This window comes from Pinus tabuliformis, chromosome 9 (assembly GCF_031772625.1).
Source record: "Pinus tabuliformis cultivar Carrire ecotype Pingquan chromosome 9, CPIR1, whole genome shotgun sequence".
In the NCBI taxonomy this organism is placed as follows: domain Eukaryota; kingdom Viridiplantae; phylum Streptophyta; class Pinopsida; order Pinales; family Pinaceae; genus Pinus; species Pinus tabuliformis.
Genome location: NC_142307.1, coordinates 1,248,299,566 through 1,248,314,476, shown reverse-complemented (window position 1 = coordinate 1,248,314,476; position 14,911 = coordinate 1,248,299,566).

Sequence of the window (14,911 nt, the reverse complement as noted above, 5' to 3'; positions counted from 1 at the left end):
ATGGAGCAACATTGTAATGATCTAAATTTGATCATTATATTGTTTTTCATCCATATTGATGAATTTGGAGCAGAAAAAGTGGAGGAATCAGCTCACAGGACCATTTTTATTGACGGGACCCAGTTTGACGAAATGGGATCCGAAACCTTCTTGGAGTGTTTTGAGATATCAAACAACATTTTTTGTGGTAAAACTTTACCACTTAAGAACTACACATTTTCATGCTATTCTACACAGATAAAGCTTTCCAACGGCACAAGAATTGTGTCAATTGGCGCCCGTATGCAAAAGTTATGTCACTTAGAAGTTGACCTTCCTGTTTTCACACCTATAGTTCAGGAGGATGCCACATCAACCCCCATTATTCATGGAAAAGGAGCTATCCATGTGTTTGTGATATAAAATACTCTATGACAGTCTATTTTGTAACTCTAGTTAAGAGCTGATGTAGTCAAACTTAACCACTAGTAGGTTGTTGGGTTGTATTATAACCGAGTCACTAGGAGGAAGAGCATTCCATTCTTTCAAGAGCATTTTGTTCCATAGTTGAGAAAATATAACCAGGAGAGATATGAGGTAGAGCACATAGAGAGGATATGTGCATTGTAGCAGCCCATTAGCCATAAAAATTGCTTCTTTGTGTCTACAGCCATATTTCCAGATAGAGAAACAGAGTGAAAAGACCTCACCTTCCAATTGGGTTTTCTCCTGAAAGGGTTTCCTAGAGAGCATATCTTGTGTATTATATGTGTTTGAGCTTATTTTTTCATTCTCTACTTTTTTGCTTGATTTACTTTTACATGCATGCACTAATTACAGTTAATTTTATAGTTCTAGAAATTAAATGAAACTGTAATAGTGTAGAATCTCATATTTTTAATATAATATTATTAGATCTATTGTGATGAACTATCTAGTGTAATATCCATGGCAATTTACAGATCCTCTGGTATCAGAGTGAGTTTATATGGGTATTTTGTGGAGATTGCAGGGATCTAGATCGACGAGGCCAAAAATCGTAAAACGCTATTCATGGGCAACGAATTTGTAAATGAACCTCATGATCCAGTAGAGGTGAGGTTTTTGCGGCTCAAAGAACAAGTCATAGATATAAACCGCAATGTCAACCTCCTCATGGCAGCCCTAAGCAATAAGTTGGGGATATTTGGAGAAGAAGGGGGTTCAAATGCATAGGAAAAATCAGAAAGGGGATCGAGAGATCGGGAAGACGCAAATAACTAGCCGAAGAAAGAACCCAGGAAATATTAACCCAATTCGAGTGTCATGAACCAATCCTTGTGTTAATGTGTAAGAAAAAGTTGATATGAAGCCATGCCATGATGATATCGATGCTCTGAAGCTGAACCATTGGTTACAACAACTGGAGGTTTATTTCAGTGTCCATCAAATTGAGGAAGGGAAGAAGATCTCATTCGTGCGGCTGAAATTGGAGGGCCATGCACTGACTTGGTGGGAGAGCCACATAGAAACCCTAAGGTTGGAGAGAGAACCTCTAGTGACTAAGTGGGAGGATTTCAAAACCCTCATTAAGTCACAGTTTTATCCCATTGGGTACGTGGAAGATCAATGTATCTTGTGGCATTACCTTAGGAAAAATTTGGGCCAAAGAGTGCAGGAGTACACCACAGAATTCAGAAAGATGGGTATAATGTTGGGTATCTCTCTAAAGAACCCAGATGAACCCCTGAAGTATTTGGGGGGTCTGCACTGCCATTTTCATGAGCAAGTGATGTTGTTCAAGCCCAAAACGGTGGACGAGGCTTGTGTATAGGCACAGTACCTGGAGAATATAGGCCTGAAGAGAGCGCAATCAAGTGGATTGAAGCAAAAGGATAAATAAGACACTTCTAAGGATGGGAAGTAGAAGCAAAAAGGGCGAAAATATAAAAAGACGACATCCACATCACACTAGTGCAAAGATCCTAGAAACCACTGTAACCACTGGAACATTGATGGCCATAAAGAGGAGAAGTACTGGAAGTTGCATCTAGAGCTAAACCTAAAGAAAAAGAAGAAATATAATAAGAACAAGAATCTCATGGCCATTGATTCAAGCAACCAAGTTGAAATCAGCTCAGATGTGGATGAGAATATCTTCTGTACATCAATGCAGAAGGAGGTGAATCTAAGTAGCCTTCAACAACAGGAAGAGAAAGAAATGACCAAACTCTTCCATGTAAAGATACAGGTCAAGAAGATGAATATTGATGCTCTATTGAGTCTGGATCACAGGAAAATCTCATTGCAGCAAATCCGGTCAAGAAATTGGGGCTGGAAGTTCATTCCAATGGGATGGGTACATAAGGATGCAGAGCTCAAGGTAACAAAACAGTGTAAAATTATAATTTCTATCAGTGTTGATTTTATTGATGAAGTAGATCTGGATCTAGTTCCCCTTGATGTATGCAGAGTCATGTTTGGGAGTCCATACATGTACATGTGTGATGAAATATTCATGAGGAGAGCTAACCAGTACTGGTTCATCAAGGATGGAAAATCATTTGTCATCAACGCGCACAAAGGAAAGTTGAAATTTTCAGTGACAAGTGCCAACCAAACTAAGAAATTGATCAGTTCTAGCAAGAAGTATGTTTTATTGTTTTTAAGAGAAAATCGGTCTTTAGAGGAGTCAATAAGAGGCAAGACATCCCTAGAGGGGTGTACTAAGAAACAAAAACAACAATTGGAGGAGTTTTTACAGGCATACAAGGACGTGTTCCGAGAGCCTAGAGGTTTACCCCGTAAGAGAGAAGTGGAGCACAAGATCCAACTATTGCTAGACTCCCCATTGCCAAATATTGGGTTGTATAGGGAGTTTGTTATAGAAGCAAGTGAGGTAAAGAAACAGTTGTAGCAGCTGTTGGAACAGGGTTTCATTCGACCAAGTACATCACCATGTGGGTCACACATCATCATTGTGCCAAAGAAGGATGGGACTTGGCAGATCTATATAGATTGCAGGGCATTGAATAAAATCACACTCAAGAACAGATACCCCCTGCCCAGGATAGAAGATTTTCTAGATCAGTTGCAACAAGCAAAGTATTTCACCAAGCTAGACTTGAAGTCTAGATATCACCAGGTTCGAGTCAAAGAAGAAGATACATGGAAGACTGCCTTCAAAACTAGACAAGGTTTGTATGAGTGGTTAGTTATTCCATTTGGCCTATGTCATGCACCAATTACATTTATGATATTAATGAATGATGTACTGTGCCATTTTATAGATTCATTTGTGATTGTCTATTTGGATGACATACTGGTATATAGTGCTACCTAGGAGGAGCATATTTCACGTTTGACGTAGGTGCTGGAAACATTTAAGAAGCACTAGCTACTAGCAAATCTCAAGAAGTGCAAGTTTGTGCAACAGTCGTTGGTGTATTTTGGATAAGTGATTAGTGGAGGAGAATTGAAGATATATCCTTCCAAGATGGAGGCCATCATGAAATGGCAGTTGCCTACTAATTTTACTGAGGTTAGTAGTTCCATTGGAGCAACACAGTACCTAAGGAAATTCATAATCTCATTTTCAGTGGTAGTAGCACCGCTTCATGCCATAATAGCAAGTGGCAAGAGTTTCCAGTGGGGAAAAGGGCAGCAAAAGGCTTTTGATGAGTTAAAGAAGAATATCAGTGAAGCACCATTTTTGGCATTACCAAACTTGCAATGGCCCTTTGAAGTGGAGACAGATGTGAGTGGGTATGCTATAGGAGTTGTCTTGATGCAAGGAGGAGGGCCAGTTTTCTACCATTCTGAAGTATTTCATTGGGCAGTTCTAAACTACCCTACCTACGATAAGGAGCTCTATGTCATTGTGCAAGTTATGAAGAAGTGGAAGCATTGTCTTCTGGGAAAGGAGACAATAATCCACATGGATTACTAGCCATTACAGTACCTGCAGGCCCAGAATAAGCTACAACAGACTAGGCATTACAAGTGGATGGGGTTTTTATAGTAGTTTCATTTGGTGATCAAATATAATAAGGGTAGCACAAACAATTTGGCCAATATGATTTCAAGGCCACCCACATAAAAGATTAAAAATTTGGGGAATCTTATGAAAATCAAATCATTCACCCATGATGGATACAAATAGGCATATTCAGAAGATAAGGACTTCAAGGAGGTGTATCAGAAGTTGCAGAGTCATATTCATGTGCACGATGGTGGCAACACTATTAACTATCGTATCCAGGATGAGTTACTCTACAGATTGGATAAGCTATGTGTTCCTAAAGGTGAGTGTTTGCAGCTGATTAGATAGGCTCACACCTCCAAGGTTGCAGGGAAATTTGGTGTAGGGAAGACCATGGCTAACTTGCAGAGGTATATGTATTGGCCCAAGCTATAAGAAAAGTAGCTAGGTTCATAAGAGGATACATGCTTTGTTGTACCAACAAGCCTAACAACAACAAACAACGTTTGTATCATCCCTTACCTATACCTACTCATCCTTGGGAAATAATTTCCATGGAATTTGTGAGAGTTTTACCGACAACTAGGAAGGGACATGACTACCTATTCGTGGTAGTTAATAGGTTCAGCGAGATGTGTGTTCTGATGCAATGTAAAAATACCATCAGCAGACAAGAAGCAACAAACTTGTTCTTTAGATAAGTCTGGGTACACTTTGGGATACCATGGGGCATCATTTCAGACAAGGATACAAGATTTCTCAGTGCAATCTAGACTCCATTGTAGGAGAATATGGAAACGAAGTTGAAGAGATCTACAACATTCTATCCACAGACAGATGAGCAGACAGAAGTATTCAATAGGAATTTGGTGCAGCTTCTGAGGGCTTACAACCAAAAGTATCTGAAGACATGGGATGAAAATCTGGTATATATACAACATTTTTATAACAAAGCAGTCCACACTTCTATAGGAAAGTCCCCATTTGAAACTTGTTTTGGATATTTTCCACCTTCACCTTTGGATATTGCATATGGGTAGCAAGGCGGAGTGAAGGAATACATTACAGGAGATGCTTTGAGGGCTGAAAATTTTACAGAGAAGATTAGGCAGATCCATTGACAGGTACAGGAAACACTACAGAAGTCGCAGGTGAGGTATAAGGTTAGGCATGATCAGCGCATAATAGAGAAATCATTCAAGGTGGGAGACATAGTACGACTACAGTTAAACAAGGATAGGATATAGGGGTCTGGTAAGAAAATCAAGGCTATAAGGTATGGTCCCTTTGAGATACTAGAAAAGGTGGGTGATAATGCCTATCAACTCATTTACTACCATATATGAACATTTAAACAGTTGTAAATGTGGAGAATTTGAAACTCTATGAGCCTTCCATGCTAGATCAGGAAGAGGAACAGGTCCTACCTTCTACGGAGAATTTGGCACCAGACGCTCAAGCAGAGTTGACAAATACTTTTTTGCAGAAAATTTCAAGAACTACAACACAAGGGCAACAATACCTTTGGCATATTGGGTTGAAGGGACAACTTCCAGGCAAAGCTAAATGGTACATCAGAGAGAAGGTGGAGGAAAAAATTCCTCACCTCATTCAGTAAAATCTTTTGGGGACCAAAATCCACCCAAAATGGGGAGGTTTGATCCGAATTGGATTATTATATTCCTTTTCATCCATCTCAATGCATTTGGAGTGGAAAAAGTGGAGGAATTAACTCACGGGACCATTTTTACCTACAGGACCCAGTTTGGCGAAACAAGGTCTGAAACCTTCTAGGAGCATTTTGAGGCATCAAACAACGTTTTTTTGGGGTAAAACTTTGTCTCCTATTTCTTTCACCTTCTAAGTTTATTCTACACATAAAAATCTTTCCAACGGCGCAAGAATCGCATCAATCAATGTCTGTATGCAAAAGTTATGCCACTCTGAAGTTGGCCTTCCTGTTTTCACACCTATAGTTCAGGAGGATGTCGCATCAACCTCCATTATTCATGGAATAGGAGCTAGCCATGTGTTTTTGATGTAAAAGAATATAGAAGAGTCTATTTTGTAACTCTAGTTAAGAGTTGATGTACTAAAACTTAACCACTAGTAGGCTATCGGGTTATGTTATAATCGGGCAACTAGAAGGAAGAGGCATTCCATTCTTTCAAGAGAATTTTGTTCCATAGTTGAGAAAAGATAGTCAGGAGAGATAGGAGGTAGAGAACACAGAGAGGATCTGTGCACTGTAGCATCCCACAGGCTACATACATTAATTCTTTTTATCTGCAGCCACATTTCCAGACAGCGAAAGAGAATGAAGTGGCCTCACCTTCTAGCTGGTCTTTATCCCGAAAGGGTTTCCCAGAGAGAATATCTTGTGTATTATGTGTGTGAGAGCTTATTTTTTCATTCTCTACTTTTCCAATTGATTTACTTTTACATGCATGCACTAATTACATTTAATTTTACGATCTAGAAATTAAATGAAAATGTAATAGTGTAGAATCACAGATTTTTAATATAATATTACTAGATTTGTTATGACAAACTGTCTAGTGGAATATCCACGGCAGTTTACAGATCATGTAAGGTATTAAATTTACAAAGAATTAAAATTAAGTTTTTTCCCTATAATCTAAAGGATTTTGGGCATGCATGTGTGCATACCTACATGGTTAGTGGAAAATATTTTTATTAATGTAAAAAAGTAAGATCTAGATTCATTATGATGACCTCCATCATGTAAATCTCATTTTGAGTATAATATATTACATCTTGTGTTGCATTGTGATTCCTTGAATGAATGATTAATTTCCTCTCTTTTAACTATGTCTAATGCTAATTCACACACATGAGCTCTAATTATTTATGTATTGGATATATTTATTATGGACTGACAACCAATCTAAATACTTATGGAGTGGTTTTAGTATATTCCGACACATAGGAAATAGTTAAGTATAACTTGGTCTAGTGTAGAGTTAGGTAAAGTGTTTTTCTTTACTATGTACTTTTGTAACTTACAATATGACGGTCACGATATGTTCTAGGCATGAAGTGATCTGACGGTTCATTCTCTCCTCGGTATTACCGACACTTGATCTGTGACTTAACACTCGATTGGTCCATGATCTCTATTTAAAGAGCATGGAGGGTCATTGGTAAGGTGACCATTCACGAGAGAAGCTTATGTAAATTTTCTTTCTTTTACATTAATAAATTTCCTAAAGTAGTCGCGTTGGCTCAGGCCGTGGACTGTTTCCCTCTTTGAGTGTTTTAACCATGTCAAGAATACCCATGTACTGATCTGTGATTTTTTTGTGAGTGGTGTCCCTTGGTGTTCTATCTAAGGAACGTACCCTTTAAATTCTTATATGGTATCAGAGCTATTTGATGGTCGCATCCATTAGTGATCCAAATCTGAAGTCGGTACAACTGCATCCGACTTTCGTTTCCTAGATCTATTGTTTCTGACCACTTTCGGGACGAGATGAATGCTCTATTGTGTTAGGAGCATCTGTTCCAATTAGGAACCCCTTTTGTTTCACGCGAAAAGGTTTCCTGTAGCCCTAGATATGTCATTTTTAAGATCTGGAGGTATACAACCTTTATTTGCAGTTTTAGTTATTTATCTCTCTGTTTTTTATTACCGGATCTATACCTTTCATTTCTGCGTACGATATTTGTCTCGCAACTCTGTGTGATCTGGGTAAATCAGAAACAAAAAGGAATGATTTTTCTCATGTGTATGCTCTTTTTTGCCGCACATTATTGTGATCTCGGAAAATCATAAACATTGAGGAAAATATTTAGTTTACAGTGAAATCTAACTTCAATCCGTGAGATTTTTATTTTTTTTAGCATGTCCGTTTTGGGTTGTGTAGTTTTTTGTTTTGTAGGCAAAAATGGATTTCTCAAGTAAGCACGCACTCCAAAGCTTCAGTGACTAAAAAAACAAACAAACAAAACAAAACAAAACAAAAAAAACCGCTAACTTTTTTCCAAAAGTTACTAACCTTTTAAACTAGCTCACTTGTTCAAAGTTACTTTATGAGAATAGAGGTCTTGGGTTCAAGTCTTTATTTTTTTGAGCTACTTTTTCAAAAAACACATGTAACTTATGTTTTAAAGTTACTTTATGTAAAAGTGTTCTCACCCATTATAAAAAGTGAGTCACTTATAATTATAAAGTCTCTTTATCTTTTATTTAAGTTACAATTTAGTGGGTAACTCATAAAGTACCATTGTAAAAGTGACTTTCACTTATTTATAAAAGTGGGTCATACAATTTTTTTTTAAAGTGAGCTAATTAGATTAAGTTTGGAAAGAGGGAGATTTCTTTTTTTAAATATAACATTATCATTCACTTCTGCACTTTCACGTACTTTGTCGGCATCTTCAACAAATTTTCTTCAAAAAACCATAACTTCTTCATCCGGACGCTGTTTTCAAAGCCGTTTTTTTCAATCAGCCTAATTTTTCGAGATATTTTCATTGGAACACTTAGTTTCAGCATCTACAGCTTCAGTTTCTTTTAAAATGTAATTTCCATACCAAGTTATTCTTGACAGCACCAACTACTTCCAATGGGCGTCCTACATGGATGATTTACTTAGAAGTAAAGGTATTTATAGAATAGTCACAGGCCAAGAATCTAAACCTAAAGATGAAGATAACACTGTCAAATTGGAAAATAAGAAATATCAAGCACGTGGGTTGATAGGGATGTCTATTTCTTTAGACCTTAGATTCCATACTGCAGAACTTGATACCCCTGATGAAGCAAAGAAACAACTCAATAAAGTTTTTGGAATTAAAAATGAAATTAGATCCCATCAACTCAAAAATGAGTTGCTTATGTTGGTCCCCAATTTTTTTTCTTCCATTGAAGAATTTGTGTCCAAGTTCAAAACCCTTAGACTTCTCTTGGAAGGTGTTAAGGTTATGAAAGAAGATGGTAGCCTTATATATTCCATTCTTACTAAGTTAGGATCAATCTACTCTGTGTTTGTTTCCACCTTCCATTCTACTAGAGAAGCCTTTATTTCTCAAGGACAAGCCTACAAGTCCCCCTCTTTTGATGCCTTTTGTGATTCTTTAACAAGAGAACAAGAAAAACTCTTACATATTGGTCTTCTTAATACTAGAAACTCTTCTAAGAAAGCTTTAGCAACCCAGCAACAACCAAATTCAAAGAATCCTAAGAAGCAATATCCTAAAAAGAATGGTCCTAAAACAAACAAGGGTTCTAAGCACTTTCAGTCTCAACAAAATGAAAAATCAATTCAACAAAATGATAAGGAAAATAAAAACAAAGGGAAGAATACTAATAGACATTGCAAAAAAAAAAAAAAAATCGAGATGACCACTTAGAATCCAAATGATTTAAGAAGATGGAAGCCTTGGAAGAAGCAATGAAGAAGCATAACATCCATTTGGAGCACTCTTCAACTTCAACTTCATCTTCAGGAATAACACTTTCTGCATGTGGTTGTTAAGCATCTCGGTCTAGTTATGCACTAAATGTATCCTTCTCTTCTCATTCTCATTGAGTGGCTCATTGGTTGGGATTTAGGTTGCAAATTTTGTTCCTGTACCCTTTAAATCTAGGTGTCTGAGACCTAGATGGGACCGAGGCAGTTCTGAGAGCCTGCAATATTTTTTACAACTTCCTCTTATTTTAGGAAATCCTCAATCATCCCGGTTAATCTGACGTGAGGATCCTTATTATAGATGGAATCATACCATGAAAAGAAAAAGAGATTCTTTAGGGCCCGGAAAAATTCTGGGCCAAAGAAGAAAGAATGGGGAGTCTAGCATTCATATTACCAGTATGTTTGTTCAGTCTGTTATATTTTTGTCTTCGGGTAAACTTTTGGTCTAGCAGGGTAAGAATGGGGAGTCGAGGCCCCCAAAAACTGGTGTGTCTGGCAATTCTGCCATAACTTGGTCTCCTAGCAAACCCTTGGCCCATTGGGGCATGAATGGAGACTTGAGGGACCCTAATACCTATGTTTCTGCCAATTCCATTACAATGTGATTTAATTCTTGGAGCCAGAGGCCTGATCAGGCCTGGGGTAGAATAGAGAGCCAAAGGGATGGAATGCAATCAAGTCTGGGCACACACTTTACCATTATGTCCATCAATACCGTCATGGTCAGGTCTTTTGGCAATTTTCTGGTTCAGAGGGGCATGAATGGGGAGTCGAGGTCACCAAACACTAGCGGGTTTGTCAATTTACACAAGGTTTGGTATCCAGGAAAAACCATAGCCCATAGGGGGATGAATGGGGACTCAAAGTATCCCAACACCTGTGTGTGTGTCAATTCTGTTATGGTAGAGCTTAATTATTAGAGCCAGATGGCTGGATGGACTTGCGAGAGAATAGAGAGTTAGAGGGATGGAATTCACCTAAGTTTGGGCACCGAGCGGATGAAGGAAAATGATGAGGGGGTTGGGGGGGAAATTGGGTTTCACTCAGACGAGTAAACACGATACATTAACTGTGTTCCACAGGGAATGGATGGATGAAAAGACCAATGTTTGGATGTTTGTTTTTAATTATTTTTCATACATTATTGTTTCAGGTTTGTCTAAATTACTTCTCCCTCTGACTCCGACACTCCTGCTCCATGCCAAGGCAAGAGATCGGGAGGTTCCGTGGTCTCAGGAAATTATGGTTGAAGGTAGCATGGTGAAGGGAGAGGTGGGGTCGGGAAAAAAGGGTGCCGCCACAACTGTAAATAGAACAACAACCAAAGAAAAACGTCACTAGCCTCGACCAGAAAGACCCAGTGTAAGAGAGGCAGGAAAATCGGGTAGGGGAACATGTAAAACCTCATGCATGCTTACAGTGGGGGAACCCTAGCACAAGAGATGTCCATAATTTCCTCATGGGAGGCGAAATTGAACACCAAGGCTATGACAGAGTCACCTCCAATGGAGGATTGGGAACCCCTGCTTCTAGACCCTGGACACACCTGAGATAGGCATACTCTCTTCAAACGGTAAACCCAACTCTACTGGGTCATGAAGAATTTACTGGAAAAGCAATGACAACTACTAGGAATTTGGAGGAGCCACTGCAAACCCAGTAAGAGGGGCATAGCCTAAAATATATTCACCAGGAGATCCACGCAATACAAGTGCAACAATACCACTAGAATGTTCACCTTGGCCGCATGGAAAAACAACTAGAAAGTCTGGAGCAGAACGAAATGCCAAGGTTGAGTGCAAAGGACCCAACTCCCATAGAATCATCAGATGACTGACTGTCGAGAAGTTATGAACCTCCTGAAAGTTTTTTGATGTTTTTGTTACAATGATTTGGTCAGATAACATTTAGATTGTTAGTAGTAAGTTTAAACATATAGTAGACATAGCAGCTTATATACCCTGAATGGACATGCTCAAACTATTTATGTTTTGAATGGCATATGATGGTGATCGTTGGCCAACATACCTAGTTTCCTTCGGGCAAGTTGAGGACACTAGACATATATTTTGTAACATGTCTTACATATGATTAATAGAAAAGAAAGGTATTGCCAAGCTTACAAATAAAAAAATTACTAATATTATTTTTCTAAAAGAAACCCATGGTATGAGTATTATAAATTGTTGGGATTAACCAATAATATAATTAATATTATAAATAATGTTATTAAACATTTTAATGTTTCAATTAATCTTATTAATGTTAATATTTTGATTAATTACGGTTAATTAATGTTTTAATTAATTAATATTAAATTAACTAAAGACTATATTGAGTGAACAAGGTTGATTATTGTGGTAAATATAAGGCTGACCAAATCCGAATGTTGTCATACTTGGCTATGTTTGACTAATGTAGTTGACTATATTAATTATATACTCAGTGATTTTTCTTTTAATTATGTATTAATACTTTAATTAATATATCAATGTTAATAACTTTTTATTATTATGAATTAATATTAATATATTTATTTAAAGTTTTTAATTAATGTTGTTAATAAATATTTCAATTAATATATTATAAAATGTTTTAATTAATTAACATTGATATTTAATAAATTTATTAACACTAATAAATTAATTATTAATAAATAAATAAATTTATTAACACTAATAATTCAGTTATTGTTTTAAGTAAATTTTTAATATTTTAATTAATGTTTTTAATTAATTTTATAGTGATTGAAGACAATTTTGAGTGAAATGAGGTTGGCTATTGTGAAATAAGATAGACATAGGCTGACCAAATGTAAATGTGCTCATATTTAACTATGTTTCACTAGTATAGTTAAGTATACTAACTATGTATTAAATATTTTTAATTATGTATTATTACTTTAATTAATATATCAATACATAAATGCTAATAAATAAATAAGTTAATATTATTATTAATGAGTATTGGTATATTAATTTAAATAATTTTCAATAAATATTTTAATTGAAAATATTAATATATTTTCAAATGTTTTAATTAATAAAATAATTTAATACTAAAATAATTTAATAAAATAAAATAATAAAAAAATATATTAATAAATTCAAATAATAATAATAATAAACCATATTAATATATTAAAATTTATTAATAATATTTTTTGATCTCAAACTTTTGTGATTCATATTAATTAATGTTTTAAGTAATTTTTTAATGTTTTAGTTAATTTTTTTATATTTGAATTAATTAAAATATTAGTGTTAATGATGATGATGATTAACGTCCCGTAAGACCAATGTGGTCTATCAAACCTCGAGAGAAGGGAGTTTAATTGTCATTCTTCAAAATCTTGTTTATGTGATCAAGGAACAGAGAAAAAAGCGTTCCAAGATCGCTATAGTTGGGCTCGCTTAATAAGTCAAGAAGATCGGAGGTGTGGCTAATGATAGGGAAATGAGAGTGGATGTGGGCAAGATCCAGACAGTCTAAAAGGAAGTGTTTTTCATTGTCCACCTTCTTAGTATCACAAATCTGACAATTTTTATCATCTGAGGGAGTCTTGGGAGTAGACCACCACCCGGTCTCACTCCGAAGCTCATGAGAGTTAGTTCTAATACTAGCGATGTTCATTTTCTTCTTAGTGCTAGTAAGCATAGAGAGATAATTTTGGTTATCAAGGGTGGGGTTGATCACCTCCTTATAGTACCTTAGCTTCCTTTTACCCTCCAACTCCTTAGCATCCCACATCTTGTCCTTAAAAATGGAGGTAAGAGTATCTTTGATACTATCCTTTCCTCCCATGATGATCTCCTCCTTAATCACCCAAAGTTTGAGCCAAGACTGAGCATCCTCATGCCACCCGCACTTGAGGCATAGGTAGGGGTTTTGACTCAAGTTAGAAGCAATTTTTGGGAGCCTCTTGGATTCCATATTGTGAAGGTTCTTCTTATACATCAGATATCTAAACATAGCCGCACTTTTAATGGGGGATAGGCCAACCTTGATCAAGAGGATAGGATAGGGAGTATTTCCCTTGATATTGAGGTTATAGATTATGAATTTATTTTGGATCATGTCAATATTTCTCCATGACTCCCTAGATATACTACACTCCCAAACTTCATGTTCGTATAAGATAGCACAAGTGATGAGAGTCTCAAAGAGGAACCTTTTCCAATTCCAAATGTAAAGATCGGGTGACTTACAATTGTTTTCAAGCTCATAATAAGCTTTCCAACCTCCAATATTCATTTTCTCGATGCTATAATTCTAGTTGAGCTGATGAGGAAAGTCAATACATAAATATTTATAAGAAGAAACATGCTCAAGACAATGGTTATCATAGATGAAACTACCATGGGTGATCTTTTTGGATTTAATGATGATGACTTTAGTCTTGTCAGTATTAACTATCATACCCATCTTAGAACAATAGATATGAAGAATCTTAAGCTACTTGTCTGGGTTGTCATGGCTCCTTGCAAGAAGAATGATAACATCAACATAAAGGAGAAGAGTAATGATAATATCAGCGAGCTCGGTGCCTTTGCAACCCACAGTTTCCAGACACTCCTCTAGCTTATCGATGTAAATACCAAAATGGGTAGGGGAAGGGGACAACCTTGCTTAACCCCGATATTACATTTAATATCATTAGACCACACTTCATTGGTCTTAAGCTTGGCAATGACAACCTCATAAAGGCAGATCACAACAATCCTCAATTCAGGAGGAACCATGTTCTCTTTAAGCCTCTCCTAGAGCTTATCTCGAGGGACAATGTTGAAAGCTTTTCTAAAGTCCACAAAACAACAAAAGATATCAGTTTTACTATTGCGACATTCCTCTGCGATGATCCTAAGGGTGACAAGGTGGTCTATGATCAAGTGATGTCTCCTAAAACCAGCTTTCCCTTTAGCTCTTTTACCCTGGTTCTCAAGCCAAAGGCTAAGTTTTTTTTCCAGAATGAGCCCATAAAGCTTAGCTAGGATGTGGCTAATCATAATGGTCCTGTAGTTACTGGGACCGCTTTTGTCCCCATTTCTAAAGATAGGCACAATAAGGCTTTGTGTCGAAAGCATAGGGAAACCATGCTTTACAACCAAATTTAGAATCTTGTGGCAATGAGGAATGAGGATATATTTTCCAATTTTAAAGATCTCATCTTGGTAACCTTCAATATCTTTAGCTTTCCCATTAGTGAGCTTATTAATCCTAGACTCAATGTCTTCCAGAGAAAAAATATCATCCTTAATAGGAGTTTTAAGATGGTGCCCATGGTGTCAGGAGAGTCATACAATTTCTTAATATAGTTATCCAAATTTTCTAGGGGGATAAAATGATTATCTTTAGTTTTACAAACAAGCACATTATGCCAAAACTTTATGGGTGCAACTTTACAAAGGTTGAGAAGATGCTCTTGTCTCTTATTAATATATGACCTCTTCTTCCTCTTAATTATAGCTTTGTATATACTTATATTCTAGAGGTTAATGCTTTCATTAGGGGCATCTCTAATTGCTTTCCTAGA